Raw genomic sequence first — 15427 nt, 5'->3', positions numbered from 1 at the left:
TTTCCTTCTTTCTTTGTTTTTTTCGCAATCTTGGAGTCCCTTCTCTTAACTTGGAAGCAAGCACAAGACAGTTATTTGCCACTTTAAAAACGTAGTATGAAAGCCCTGCCTTAATCATAGACTCCCACTGGAAGCATGATCTGTATCACTGAGTCCACACCTCAGCCAACTCATGCCTGTTTCCTCCTGTCCCCCAACCACTCCCTGAAGGGAACCAGTGGCCTAGGATTTGCCCCGCTCCGTGGCTGTGTGCAGGTCCTCATTCTCTCTTTCTGTAGAGTTTGCAAGGGCTGCCTCGTCCCTTCTGGAAGCTCCTTTCCCCTGGCTACTGGGGCTTGTTTCTCTCTACTCCTCCTGTTTCCCTTGACAGTTGTGCATGCCCATCCCAGCCTCTTGGTCTTCAGCCTGACACATGCCACTGTCACTGGGCATCAGGCCCTGGCCCTCAGTTCGCAGCCTCTTAAAGCTCTGATCCCAGGGGTTGCCAAATGCCCTCAGTCAGCTCCCCAGACATCTTGCTGGCCCGCACTCTTGGACGCTGAGCTCATGCCTCTCCCCAGCAGACCTTTTCTTCCTTCTGCTTGCACCGTGTCTAATGACCTGGCTGATCTGGCCTCAAGGCCACTCCTCAGCCCTCATCTCCTGCAGCACATTCTCAGCCATTGAGCCACTGTGGCTGTGTGAGGTTTTCATTTTATTGCTTCCAAAGTGTACATTTTTCTAGTCTTTAGAGGTAAAACCTTTCGGTAAACCTTATAAAGCATGGCATAACTTTTCCCTCATCTCATTCTTCAGGGTTTTCAACTTTGAGATATATCCTTTGTGGCTTACTTTCTTATTTTTCAACAGCTTCTGCTCCTGTTGCTTGATTATTTTTAAGTTTTAGACATCTCTTGGCTTTCTAGTCCAGAAGATGTGGGCTTCGTGAGCGTGCTATTCTATAAATTCTCTCACTCCACCCACTCACACAGACCCATCCACAAGCTCACACACACACTGCATGCACTGACACCTCATTCCTCCCTGCACACAGTGCCCCACCTCTCCCACCCTCCCTGCAAACACATTCCACTGCGTGCGATGTACCATCCCCCTCACCGCCTATATCATGCTCACGTTTCTCCCAGCCAACAGATGTGACACCACAATACTCGGAACACATGCTTACCCCGCAGATACCTCAGATGCTATACCCCCATCCTCCAAATCCCGTACACACGCCACAAATACATAGGCACCGCAGCCCTAAACACCCTACACACACTTACGCACTTCATAAACATAATGGTAACACTCTATCCATACATACACCAACAGACACTGTGCCCCACACACCCACATGCATCCACACACCTCGCAAACGTGACACACAGCCCCCGCACACTCACCAACAGACAGCGCGCCTCACACATGCCTCTGCCTCTTCCACACTCCCCACCCCCCTGCACGTTCCATCTTTCCCTCTCTCAGTCTTCTAATAATTTGGGGTTATATTAGTATTCAGTGTTTTCATTATTATAACTCTATAAATATTAATCACAGCTGAGCCATGTAGAGTTTTATAATTTCATTTACCTTCTTGTACAACTTTTTGTTTTCCCTGGTTTTCTAGGTACCTATGATTAATTCATGGCTCACCTTACTCTGCCGGAGTAGATGTTTCCTAATCTCTGAGTGCTCTGTGCTGTCAGTTTTTCCATCAGCTTTGTTTCCTCCTGAAGGTGTCTGTCTCTCTCTTGACCCTTCTGGAGCCATCTGCCCACCAGCTCCTGTCCACACTCTCCGGCGCCTCTGTGGCTGTCTGCTCCATGGAAATGAAACTGCAGTTCCCCTAGGACAGGATACACTGCAATTTAGGAGTTTCCCTCCCTGCTGGGGTAGTTGAGGTTTCACATCAGGGCAATATGTTCTCCTGATAGCCAGTACGAATTGTCTCTTCAGGAAAGTACAGATGGGAATCAGGATAATTTCTGTCACTTCCAGGTCACTGCAAGACTGTTCTTTCCTGTGTGTTTCCGCATGGCTTTTCTGGTTAAAGTATAAGTATTTCTGTGCCGCTTCTGCCTGTCTCTGCGTGTCTCTGTCACATATGTGTGAGTGTCCTCAGGGATACACTGGGGTCAGGCACCCACAGACCCTCTTCTGTCCTCAAAGCCTGAGGTCATTGTGCCACCTGGCTATGGGGAACCCTGGTCCATACTTTAATATTTGGCCTCTGCTCCTCCCCGTTATTGTGCTGTTATTTCATGGGCGTCTCCCGCCTTCTGTTGACATACATGTGGACCCATTCCTCTTGGTGTTTGTATCTTCTTTTCTTCGGTCATTGTTTTACTCTTCAGTTAAAAGCTGGTCCTGTTCACCCCTCAGTTCTTTCTTTCACTCTGCTCAGAATTCCCTTTTTATTAATGAGGTGCCCCAAACTAAACAGTGCACAGCTGCCGTTTCACCCAGGTTTTTGGACAGGGATAAACAGGGCTCTGTTTTATAATGTAATACTTCTGTTTGTGCAGTTCACTCTGGAATTGCTTTCCTACTCCACTACTGCCCTCTGGATTGCTCTCATTTAGTGCGTATTAGCGCCCCCGCCACCCGCAATATCTGAGCAACTTCAGTGGACATAGTCAACTTCCTGTCTGCATTTCCAAATCCTTTTATATTGTCTTTGGCCCCCAGCGGTGTATTGCTGTGTCCTCCCCCCACCCTCATTTCCCGCTGAAGCTTGTACTGCTGACGACAGAGGGACTGATTATTAGGTAATACTCACGCTGACATTAACAGGAACTTGGTTCTGTTTCAGAGATCCCTGTGAGAAAACACATCTTAAAACGTATCCTCCCTGTCCCCAGGGATTGGCTCTTAAGACGTGGAAAGAATGTCTTCAAGAACAGGGACATTTCGGGCCTGACATTTAAGATCATCAGCTTCAAATTTGTAAACACAGACTTTGTAAAGTACTCGTGGTTCTCGACACTTTAGCAGAAGGATCAGGACGTGATTCTCCAGCTGGAAGCACCATTCATGTGGTACTTGAAGCACTGAGAAGCCTTTTGAGTCCCGCCAGTGCCCCGCCTACTCCGCCCCAGTGGCCGTGCTGCCCAAGTTCAATGATGGCAGCAGCCTTTCTCCTTTCTTCCTCTCCTTTTCTTCTCTGTTGTCCATATACCGCAAAGTTTTATGCAGAGGCATCAGAAATCACCTTTTTCTTCCTTTCCAAGCCCTAGGCTGAGCCTTTGGGAAGTATCAAGAATGGAACGAACTCTGTCCTGTAGACTACAAAAAGATCTCTCCCAGTGTTACCTGTCTTAACTCCCTTGTTTGCCAGCTAGCCAGTCTCACCACATGGCCCGTCAGCCCGTGGAGGAAGGAGGTGAGATGGAGGAAACTGTGGAGGTCTCCTCTGTCCTTCAGAACTTTCTGCTCATGGCCAGGATTGGTATCTGTTGCCTGTAGCTGTGGACTTGTAACCAGAGGGTCCTGCCCCACACCGGATGGGGAACCCTTGGCTGCTGGCCGTGTGCATGTAGGCAAGCCACACCCCCAGTTGGTCCTGCTTGTGGTGGAGTGTCACTTTTAGGTCAGCAGGCAGCCCAAGTCCCAAACCCTGGTGGTATTCGCCTCGTGTGATGCTCTTCTTTCTGCCCCCACTCTATAGTAGACACACACGTGTATGCACTCGTGCATACAGGCATGATTGGTCTTCCTGTTTTAAGAATGATTGGATGGGTGGGGGTATAGCTCAGCGGTAGAGTACTTGCCTAGCACACACATGGTCCTGGAATTGACCCTCAGAATCACAAAAACAAAACAAAACAAAATGCCAAAAAGATGAAAACAACTTGGAAATACACATCTATAAGGAAAGATGAAGCCCTGATTTCATCCTTAGCAGTTTTACGTTTCTACATGGACTTTTGATTATTAGCTTGAATGTTTTCTCTACGAAGTGAAATAGACTCTTTGTTGGGATCTATTTTTTGTGCTCCACCCCTCCCTACAGGCAGGTATGGGGGCCCAGCCTTGTGGGCTGCTGCAGTGGGTTCTCTCTCAGTTGCTGGCATCAGCTCTGCTTCCCTTTAGTGGACCAGAAGTTCTAGAAAGATGGAAAGCTCTCATGTATGTGAGCCATGTGTAGGATCAACTTCTCTGTTTGCCTATTAAAAAGGCATTTCTGGCTCCTGGGTGAAACTGTAGTTAATTTCACTGTGTCATGCCCTGGACTTGGAGAAATACAAGAGACCCTTTGTGTTTCTGCAGTTGGCTTTCTTCCTCCTCCTCCTCCTGTCTTTTTACTTACTCCTCTTGCCTTACTACTTCTTTCCTGTAGACATAGATCTCAAAACTTTGCATAAAGGTGATTAAACTGAAAATTCCTGGAGGTCCTATTGGATACAAGCCTTTCATGAGTTGGAGGACACAGCTAATGCCTACTGTCCACTGTAACATGACACACCGGCTGGTCCACCAGCTACGGCACTGAGGTGATCAGAGGAAGACTCAGTTTACAGAGGGTGCAGTCACTCAGAGTTTGCCTATTTTGCGTGGAGCCCCTTTGAGTAACACGTCTTTGGCTTTCAAAGTTGTGAATTTCTGGGGTTAGAGAGGTAGACACAACTTGTCAAGGGATGATGTGGTTTTAGTGGCAGCTTTTGCTGAGGCACTCCCTGGCTTTGTTTAGGGGATCTTTTTTGTTCAACCAAGTTTCAGGGGGCTTTACTTAACTCAAAATAGCTTAAGAGGATAAGAAAGTACACCATTTTCAGCCATTCCGTTTGGCTTTGTTTTTATTTTTCAGATTGGCAGAAGCTTGCCCTCTAAGCACAAAGTGCATCTTCTTTTATAAATAGCTAAATTATATGCAATTTCAGTATAATTTTTCTCATAGTACAAAAATATGTTGTGGCCAGTTCTGTAGTTCTAAAGTTTTTTTCTGTGTGTGTGAAACTAGTACAGTTATGAATCTTCTTCTCTTTTTTTACTTCTTGTGTTCTTGGGGAGCACATGAGGCTAAAGTATATGCAACTTGAGAAATTAAATGTGAAAGTACACCCAAAACATTGGGGTGATTGAAATTTTAAGTGTTTATGGAGGAATAGAGGAAATAGGGCTTTATCTATTCTAAGTAGATTACTTAGACAAGAAAGGTAAATTTATGAGTGCTTTTTAGAAAGATGCTTTGCCGTGTAGGTACAGAGATCATTATGAAATCATTATGAGATCATTATGAAAGGAGAATATAATGTTCAATGAGAAATGGAGTTTATAGAATAACATACAGCTTGATTTTTTAAAAAAATCACTTCCTTTGCATCTTTAAAAATAACCACACTAACCAAAGAAAGAGTTTGTACTTGATGTATCTGGTGTTTCGTGCGTGGGAATCTATATGGAATCAAAGAATGTCAGGCACATGGCAAGAACTCACGCAGTACTTCGTGATAGAGAGTTTTAGCAAAATCACAAACAGTGTGCCAAGAAGTAAATCTTGACTGTCCTTTCTTCATGGAGATAGTTTTCTATTTGTCAATGTAAAGCACTCATGGTTTGGTTATAGCTTGATTCTTTTGCATTTTGCATCTCCATAGCAGGGCTGGGAGCAGTTCTCAGGGTGTACACTGTCTTGTTTTTCTGTTGGAACAGAGTTCTTGATTTGCCTTAATTAGTCCTCTAACAATCTACAAAGGTCAGTGCCAATTGCCTGTTCATTTACATTTGTAATTGTGATGGCTTCTGATTACGTATTCCTCATCTCAGTCCTTCCTCTAAATGCATACTAGACAATCCTCCCCTCCCCCTCCTCCAACAGCGCACACATGCACCCACACACACACACCCACACACACACACACACACACAAAAGCATGCACACCAGAGCAGTGTGAAAGCTGAAGGTCTGACTTCTCATACAAGAACTCTTTATAGTGACAACCGACGAATGTCAGAGTCCTGTGGAAAGCCATCTTTGGAAGGGCTTTTGCCTCTGAGTTAGGGCTATAATGAAGCCAGAGTCAAGGAAATTGCGTGGATACCAGGCAAGAAATCTGAAGGCCATTATCCAGGAGCCTTCTTGAACTGGGTAATTAAGGGCAATTAAACTTTTCTGCTGGCTCTCTGCAAAATATGCTAATGAGCTGGTCTGTTGAAGGTGGACATTTGCGGAGTGCTGCTTCCCTGCTGCCGCATGCTGTGGGGCTGGAAAGGTCTCTCTGGAGAGCATGTGACATCACCAGGGTGTCGCCTGGGCAGTGGAGCCACGCTCTACAGCTCCCACCTAACCTGTATTCCCTCCGTCTGCTTCAGAGAGACGAGTGCCATGCGGGACGCTGCCCTTTTTAGAAGTTGTCCTGGCTGCAGTAGCCCAAGTGACCATGGTTCTCAATCTTCATCCTTTTATTCTGCGTCAGCCTTTGCTAGTTGCTTTACTGTTATGGGATGATCAGAGCTACCCAGTTAGTAACTTCGTGTTACTTCAGTATCTCACTCTGGAGCATAGCTATATACTTCCCCACCAGCTAGCATTGTTCTTAGCCGGGGTTCTGGCATGTCCTCTGGGCTACCCCCTTGAGTAGGTACCAGTGTGTGTCCTGCGGCCACTCAGCACCAACCGCTCTGGGAGATACAGCACTGTGGCTGCTTCTTACTGGTGATACCAGGGTGGGTGATACCAAGTGACAGCAAGAAAAGAAAAAAGGAAAAAGGGTGCCTTTTGGTGGTTACTGGAGTTAGGAGAGACATTGTGTCTGGGGGGGTGGCTGAACCCTTGGGGTGGGTCCCCTCTTTAAATATCTGCACATGTCAGAGACCCTACTTGGTGCATCAGAGACCAGTGACACAGGGACCCTCTAATGGAGCCATAGAATATGATGTCATAGCAGCTGTTACTTTGTGCGGCCTTTACCTTACAGTATTCCAAGTACTCATGGAAAGGGGTGTTTAAGAAACCTGAAAGCTTAAGACATGGATATGGACAGCTAGCTGGTGAGAGGCATTTTGGTGGCTTGGGAATTGGTGGTTCTGTCCCTGGCTTTCTTGGGGGGGGGTGGTGGCTTATAACGGCCTGTAGCATGCAGCAGTGACCATCCACGTGTGTCCAGTCATACATGCAGACCCCTCCCATATAGCTCCCCATCCCAGCTTCCAGGCTTAATCCTGCCTTCATTGCTCCCAGTGTATTTTTAATAGAAGTGATAATTTGCACTTGGGAATGTCCAAGAAATCATTTCTGGGGCTACTTACATCCTGTATGAAACTTGCTTCCAACCTTCGTAGGGGGCCGGGGAGGAAATAGAACATGCATCTCTTTGCGAGCAGAAATAGCTCAAAGGTTTCTTCTCAGACATATAGATGTTAAGGGACCCCCTTCAAACTGTGACCCAATTATAAGAATTATAGTTTCAAATGATTTTTTTTCAAACACTGACTAGCAGTGGAAAGTTTTGTGGCCTCGTAAAGCAGTATAAGACCCGCCTGTATCTTTGCTGGTCCTGGGGCTTCCAGGTCCCTTGAAAGCCCCAAAGGAACTTCTCTGGATCCTCTATTAAAGTTCAGTTCAGTTTCAGTTTCTCTGTGGTACTAGCCAAATTTCCAGTGCTTCACAATGATACGTGAATCATGGCTATTTCAGTAGCCAGCATGGGGGGATGGAGCAGTCTAGCATGTTGGGCTGGGCAGTGCCATGTTCCTCCATAGGAACCCTCAGATTTCCCATAGACCCATGCGAGGAGTGTGCTGTGTTCCGCATAGACTCTTTGGCCTGAGTTTTAAAGAAGTGTGGAACCTGCCAGCCGCCTATTTCTGCTGGCCTGGGTAGGGTCTTTCCTTGCCTCTCCCTCTTTCTTTCTATATTCTTTACTCAGTTTGGGGCAAATGTGTCTCCAAATAGGCATTTAATTTTGGTTTTGCCATTTGAAACCATTTTCCATTAGCAATTTTGTGGGACTTTGAAAGGACTTTGTAAAAATGTGTTTTTCAGAGTGGATGTAAGAGTGTTTTTTTTTCATAGCTTTATACCTAAAGACTGTCTTGAGACCTTTTGTGCATATGCTAATAAAAGGAGCTATTTATTGCTTATGAAAGGTCCTTGACCTCTGTCTAATTAGAATATTAAGAAGTTGACAGTATGTGATTTTCTTGAAACAGGCCTATCTATTGTTTTAACCCAAAATTTCGTTCAAAGTGGTCATTTTCTCACAAAGTCAGGAAAGAGCTTTTACATTTTTTTCTCTCACTGTTTACTGGCTTCAGTTTTTCCTTACAGACTGTATTAGTTTGCTAAATGGATGGCTTGGACAAAAGAAATTTATTTTCTGTCAGTTCTGGAGCTGGAAGTTTGAGGTCAGGGTGTTGGTGATTTGGTTTCTGTTGAAGCCTCTCTGGCTTGCAGATGGCCGCCTTTCCTCGTCTCCCCACATGGCCCTTGTCCATGTGTGAGCACCCCGGCACCTCACTGTATGTTCTGACCCTTCTTCTAATGTGGATTTTATTAGGGCCCATCCTGAATGTCTCGTTTTAACTTAATTACCTCTAGAAAGCCCCTTTGTCTAAACACAGTCATTCATTACTCAGGTATTGGCTACTCCTGGGGGAACTGGGGAGCAGCACAATTTAGTCGGTATTGTGAACTCTCTGATACCTAAAAGTACTCTTGGTTGCTTTTGGGTGGCAGGAATGTAAATGGTGAAGGTAGAGGTAAGGGAGGTGGCAAGGACCTTGGACGCAGCATCTGGCAGTGCTCTGAGCACCCAGCAGGCCATCCCTGCCTTGCTGTACTCAGCACTGGCTTCTCAGAGACCTCCTTGCACAGACCCTCCCAACGAAGCCTTCAGTGCCCAGAGCAGTCCACTAGGACAGAGCGGGAAAGAGAAGAGCCCTGTCTGCTGAGCCTGTCTTACTGGGACTGTCCCCTCTGCTGTCCTGATGCAGCCCTTGTTCAAACCTCCCTTCTGGTGAATCCAAGGGGACTGACAGCCAGCTCCATGTGGGGATCCTCTTGTTCCTATCAGACTGGACAGTCTAGCATCAATAAAATCTGCCCTTGCCGAGGCTGCTCCAGCAGGCCCGCCTATCAGGCTCGAGTGGGAGGACTGTGGAAACACTGCCTCTTCTCTGCTGCCCACACTGCTTTCCAGGATCGAGCAGCACATCCGGGATTTGTGCGGTGTTTGCTCGCCCTAGATTTTTTGCTCTGATTATGGTAATGCCCCCAAGATCCTTTGCCCATTCAATGATCTGTTGATAGAATAGATTTCAGTGTGGTATAAATTGGTGGAGCTCCCATCCAAAAGAGTTTAGCTGCTGAAATTACTGAAGTACTTATTTTCCCTTGGTTTGCCAGATTCTACATCCTGTACTCCAAGTTAGACATCATATAAAGGCACCAGTGTGTAAATTTTGACTCTGAGTAGTGTTTATTTGGGGCCTGTCCCCCACTTGTGTCCAGAGAGATGTGTGCATCCCATTCCTCCTACTGATCATCTCTAGATTCAAGCTGAGATGTAGGCATCGAAGCTGCCCTCCACCTGGACCTTCCTTTATCTCAAAGTATGTGTACCCCAGTGTCTTTGTCAGGGGTGCCTCTTGTCTCCAGTTTCCCACTGTTCCAGACTGCTAGCCTCCGTGGCACACGCAGCTTCCTCTCCTGGGCAGTATAGGTGAGGCCATTTCCTTCCCTGCAGAAGATCTCAAGAGTGGTGCTGCTGTAGACCGTGGTGGAGCCAGGATGTGGAACAGAGGCCTGGAGCCCATCGCATTGCTCCTCCCGCTGGGTCCTGCCTCCTTGCTGTGCACTCTGCCAGCCACTGTAGCATTCTGCCCCAGGGGTGGGGTTCTTCATCTCCAGAAAACAGTCAGATCCATCGCTGCATCTATCAATGTAGAAAGGAAAGAACCCTGAGATGAAGTGAGAAATGAGTAATGTGTGGGCTCCCTGAGAATCAGAAATGGTTTGCATGGTTCTCCCAACAGAAGAAACCTTTCTATGATTGTCAGTTAATTCCAGAGGCATGGAGAACCCCACAGAGTGGAAGGAGCAGCTCCAGGCTGGCTGGCTCAGGCAGGGCCTTCACTTGAGTGGCATCCAGCCCATCTGTCACCAGCACCAGAACCTCACGAGAGGTTTATGTGATGGGAACATGGTCTGGCCACCAGCCAAGCAAACGAGAGCCCACTCTGGGTATTTTTGTGCAAATGAGTGGGATTTTGTAGTAGATGTGAACTGAACTTTCGAATGGCAGGCTTTGAATTATTAAGAGAGCAATAACAAAAGTAGGCAATAAGAGGAGGAAGAAAATCCAAAGGAAAAAGGTTTCAAGAGGCCAGGGAGATGCTCAAGAGTTTGGAACTAAAGAGGTCACGATAGACAAGAAAGGGAAGGTAGACAATGTATTTATTATGGAGGCATCGCATTTGTACACTGTATGGGGGTACAGGGCGGTAGTTTGATACTTGAATACAATATATAATTAAGTCAGAGCAGTAAGCACTTCCATATCCCCCAATGTGAATCATTTGTACGTGCTGGGAACATCTATACTCTTCTTTTCTACTTATCTTGAAATATGCCGCAGGTTGTTGTAGACTGGAGTTACCTACTATTGAAAGCCAGTGGTAATTCTTCCTCTCGCCTAGGTTTCTGTGTCCCTTATCTAACCTCTTTCTGTCACCCGGCCCCCTGCCTAACTCAGTCTGTGTCACCACTGCTCCATTCTGTTCTACTCTGAGGTTGAGGAAGTGGTTGATCTTTGACTTTACTCACTCCTCTGGGAAGGCACCTTGGCCGTGGAAAATGTGGCCGGAGTCCCAAAGTAGAGTTCTTTTGTCTTACAAACACTGACACTGTCCTCAGGATAGCCAGGTGCCACTTTAGGGTCTGGGAATCAGCCAGTAGAGAGAAAACAGCCTGGACTTATCCCTCTTTGGGGGAGCCTGCAAACCCCAAATAACTGTAGGATGCCGAGTGCTATCAACACCCAGCCCAGTGAGATGCAGGCAGATGGGGGCTGTTTTGTGTAAGGAGTCAGTGTTCTCTCTTTGGAGCTGAGGAGGCGGGGCAGGGAGGCAGAGCACATGCCTGAGGACCCCACACACAGACACGGGACTGGCCGGAGGAGCAAGAGGCTGGCAGAGGCCAGAGAGGGGCATGCTAGGAGATGCAGCCAGGGCCTGTCCCATGGACCCTGGCAGGGTGTGAGGGCATTTGGAATTTGCTCATGATTGGAAGTTACTAGAAGGCTCTGATCAGGGCAGGGCAGAGCAGGGCAGGGCAGGGCAGGGGTGTGACTTAACCTGTTCAAGTTTCTGTGGCAGCATGGCTCACGTGTCCACTGTCATTCAGGCATGAGTTATCTAAGCCCCCTCCCCGATAAAACTTCTTCAGGCAGGGAGGGGTGGTGGTGCCACCACGTGCCGCCTTCCTCATAACCTGGAGTACAGGACAGCTGCATGGGGAAGCGAACTTGTGTCAATCCTGGACAGTGAGGACGAGGTTTATCGTCATCGGTGAAGCTCTGTGGGCCTCTCCGCTTAGCTCCAGGGATGGCAGTTTTGTTCCACATACAGAATCCATGCTGGGTGACCCTGCCCGAGTATGCAGCACAGGGAGGACTTTTGTCCTTTTGCCTGAGGATGAATCATCTGTACCACAATGAAAACACCAGACACGAAAAATGAGAGACACAGGACGTGCTACAACATCTGATGTCCATTAAGATGTCCCCCTCCCACTGCCCATCTGATGTGTGGTTTCTTTTGCAGAACATTTTCGGGTATAAGATGGTGATGTTTATTTCGAGGACAAAGATTTCATCTCATTATTACATACTGTAATCCAAAGAAAGCCCAGTACCTTTAACACCTTTGTTCTCTTGGTGTCCCTAGTGCTTTGTGACCAGAGGTCATTATCTCATTCTGGGGAGGGGGGCGCTGGTGACCCACCTCTGACTTCCATGTCTAGCTGTCCTTTGACAGACAGCCTGATCTAATTCCGCAGCCATTTCATTCTCTGTGGACATGTGCCCAGACCCCAGGCGGATCTGAAGACTTCCTTAGAACACATAAGACCAGGGAGATTTGTGCCGTGCTGTAGTGTTTTCTCTGGGCTTTTCTTTAATCAGGATTGTAGACTGGCTTTTTGTTTTGGAGTTTTTGGGGGGATATGTGGTGGGCAGAGAAGGGCTAGTCCTTCTGTAAGGCTCAGTTACAGGGTTAATTGGGAAATAGTGATTTTTTCTCAATACCTATTTTGGAATGACTCCTCGAGTTCCCGCCCATGGTCCCTGTCCCTTTGAGATTGTCTCACTTGCATGGAAAGGCCCCAGGAGAGAGGGATTTTGGCACATATCATGAATATTTGGAAAGAGTGTTTCAACCACACCTGGCTGCCGTGTGTGAGGACAAATTTAATTTATTTTAAAAATCTGGCCACAGGCAGTTTTTTCTATTTGTTTCTTTAGGGGGGAAAAAAATTGAAAAGCAGCAGCAAGCTACGGTTTGCATTTGTTTTCTTCCAGATTTGACCAGCCAGCAGAAGAGAGATTATCTCTAAAGGATATGAAAGGTTTAATCATTTTAATTTTGTTTTTATTAAAGTTTATCATAACTTTTTTTTCCAACATGCCCTGGTAGAATAGGAGAGAAAAGGAGGTAATATAAATATACAGAAACCTCCAAGCATTTGGTTAATAAAACTCTGCAGTGGGCAGTGCCTTGTGGGGAGGAAGTGGCTTGAGGCCGGGGGGCTGACCAGGGCAGGCTGTGACAACACTGATTCGTGGCCAGCATCTCATGAACTTCCTGTCTACCTCCAGCTCTCCTTTGTCATAGGCGCTCAGAGCTTTCATTAAGCTAAGAGAGAAGAAACTCCAACTGTTCACTTACTCTATTGTGGTTCTCAAGCAAGCCCAGCTCCTCAAACCTTTTCTTGCTGAAGGAGTTGAAATCCACAAAGAACAGTGAAATTTTCTTCTATTAGATTCTTCTGAGGTCTGTATAATCACAGTGAAATAGTTGAACCCAGGTATTTTGAAGACTTGCTTGAGGCCAAGAACTCAGAAGTTACATAAGCAAACGTCTGTTTTTTTTTTTTTTTTAATGAAATAGCAAAGTTGGGATAAAGAGAGGCTTTTTGTTTTGGAATAGAAAAACTGTCTTATAAGTTCTGGTAAAACTGAGTAACAAGGATCCTAGATTAACGGGACTTTTGGCTCATGTTTCCCTTTAGGACTGAAAAATGGGCTTATTTTCAAAGTTAACCCAGTTGTCAGATCACCTGGTGTGGATGTGCCACACAGGTTCAGCACAGTCTCCCTCAGCTGTACAGCAGTAAAACCCTGCAAAGGCCTGGCTGTTGTGGTCCAACCCCCAGACCAGGCAGATGGTATCTCCCGACAATGCCATAGTCTTTACTGTCTGGTCTTACCAAGATTGGAAACTTGACTTGCACATTTTAAGCAGAAGTATCAAAGCCCTGCCTTCTCGTGAAACCTGACTTAAGGTGGCAGTTCGTTTAACTCTTAAATTTTTGAGAGCTTTAGAGTACTTTATGTGCTGTTTTTATAGGTAGGAGACTTGTTCATTGGAGAAGACTTCTTGTTCATCAGAGTTTTTCTATTAGCAGCTGCCACTTGAGTTCCTTGCCTAGTAAAAGCTGCACTGAGGCTTCAACCCAGCAGCTGTGTGAGTAGGTAGCCCGGCTCTTGGCAGGCCATGTGTACAGTCACATACTCCTTCAAGGGTCACTTGAGGGTTGGGCCTGAGAATATTGAAAGCCTCTACTGGATCCGAGGCCTCCTTACAGAACTGGGCTCAGAACCAAACCAGAGCTTCCTGCTGAGAATGGGACCCAGAGCTCAGGGCCTGCCCCAGGTTTCAGGCATCTGCCGCTCCCAACTGGCTGTGTACCGGATGGGAGAGTGTGCCAAGTAGCCCCATGGCCTGTATTTTGGAATTCTGTTACGGAAGTTGCCTGAGTCAGCCAGGAGCAGCTTTCTTGGTTACTTTGAGCTTGGGTTGTAAACACTGACTGTGAACAAATGCAGGCCCCTACAGTTCTCTGTGAAGTCCTTCGGGGGAGCCCAGCACCAGCAGACGTGGCAGTTCTCAGTGACAGGAAGAGAGGTGCCACAGCTGTCCTGCCTAGGAGTTTTATCTCACATGGACGAACGGACCACAGAAATTCTGAGACGTAGCGTAGCGTGAAGTCTTGGTTCTTTATACAGATTATAAAGACAGGAGAGAGTGGGTGAACACCTTCTGCTATTTCTAGGCATGCAGCTGTGGACTACAGAGATACCCCCACGGTTGCTTTACATGAGTGAGGAATTTTATTTTTTCCTCTTATAAGCAGCCTTGGGAGCAGGGCAGTCAGGCTCAGGGTGGAAAGGTTCCACTGCAAATTTCCATCATTCCATGAAGCTCTTCTCACCAAGCTGCTAGTCTCCGCGTGGTCTCAAAATGGCTGCCACACCTGAGCTCTGGGCAGGAGGCGGTACGTCAGCCTGAGCGCATGTGCTGCCAGATTGGCTTCTTGCAAAAGCTCTTGAAGCCCCACCCACTTATTCTCTAACTCATTGGCTGGAACTCAGGACACAGTTCATATAGTTTTTAACTAAGGGCAGTGTACCCTGAATAAAACAAGTGTTCTGTTAGCAAGGAACAGTGATTAAGAAGGCAATTAGAAGTCTCAGCCCTACATCTTTTGAAAATATAAGGAGGAGATTAAGTAAACTATATCACAATTATGTGATGGAAATCTAGGTAGCCATTAAGAATAATATTGTTGATTAATATTTAAGGATATGGAAGAAAGCTCATAGACGGAGCGGGGAGAAGCAAGACAAAGCCAATATAATTGCCAAAATTTCCTTTTAAAAAATATATATCATAATCAGTTATAACAACACTTCTGTTGTTATAACTGATTGTGATGATTTTTATTTCCTTTGCACCTTTTTCTCTTTTCAATGTTTTCAATAATAGGCACTTACTCCTTTTATGATTAAAAAAATTGGCAAACTTTAAGTGTAAGGAGTAGAGAACCTGGTAATTACTACCTCATATATGAAATACACTTGATGGAAAAAATAAAATGAGTAATAAAGGGGAAAATCTATAAACATGTAGTGATAATGGAAGGATGACACGTAGCTGTAGTGCTACAGATTCATCAAGAACAAATCTCATCCTACTAATAAGATAAAATGAAATCATGTGCATGAATTCCCATGGAAGAGGGAAGTTACACAAGTGCAAATTTATGTTCTAGGAGCTCTAAGTATGTATGAGAAACATCTACCATTTTCTCCAGTGTCCTTTCAAGGTTATTCAATGACAAGTTCCCCTCGCTTTTGTATTGAAAACATTGGGGCATAGTGAGCTTTACAGGTGTTTATTAAACCTATGTTAGTGATAAACACTAGTTGCAGTGAGGGAAGAG

At 46.1% G+C, this 15427-nt stretch overlaps 1 protein-coding gene across 3 annotated transcripts in view; it reads left to right on the top strand.

Moving 5' to 3' along the window:
• The window catches only part of Zfhx3 (zinc finger homeobox 3), a 276123-nt gene that overhangs the window by 178536 nt on the left and 82160 nt on the right, over positions 1-15427 (top strand). The window lies entirely within an intron of this gene.

Source organism: Chinchilla lanigera, unplaced genomic scaffold, assembly GCF_000276665.1.
Source record: "Chinchilla lanigera isolate Chin_1 unplaced genomic scaffold, ChiLan1.0 scaffold00083, whole genome shotgun sequence".
NCBI lineage: Eukaryota > Metazoa > Chordata > Mammalia > Rodentia > Chinchillidae > Chinchilla > Chinchilla lanigera.
This window is presented reverse-complemented; position numbering and strand designations above follow the sequence as displayed.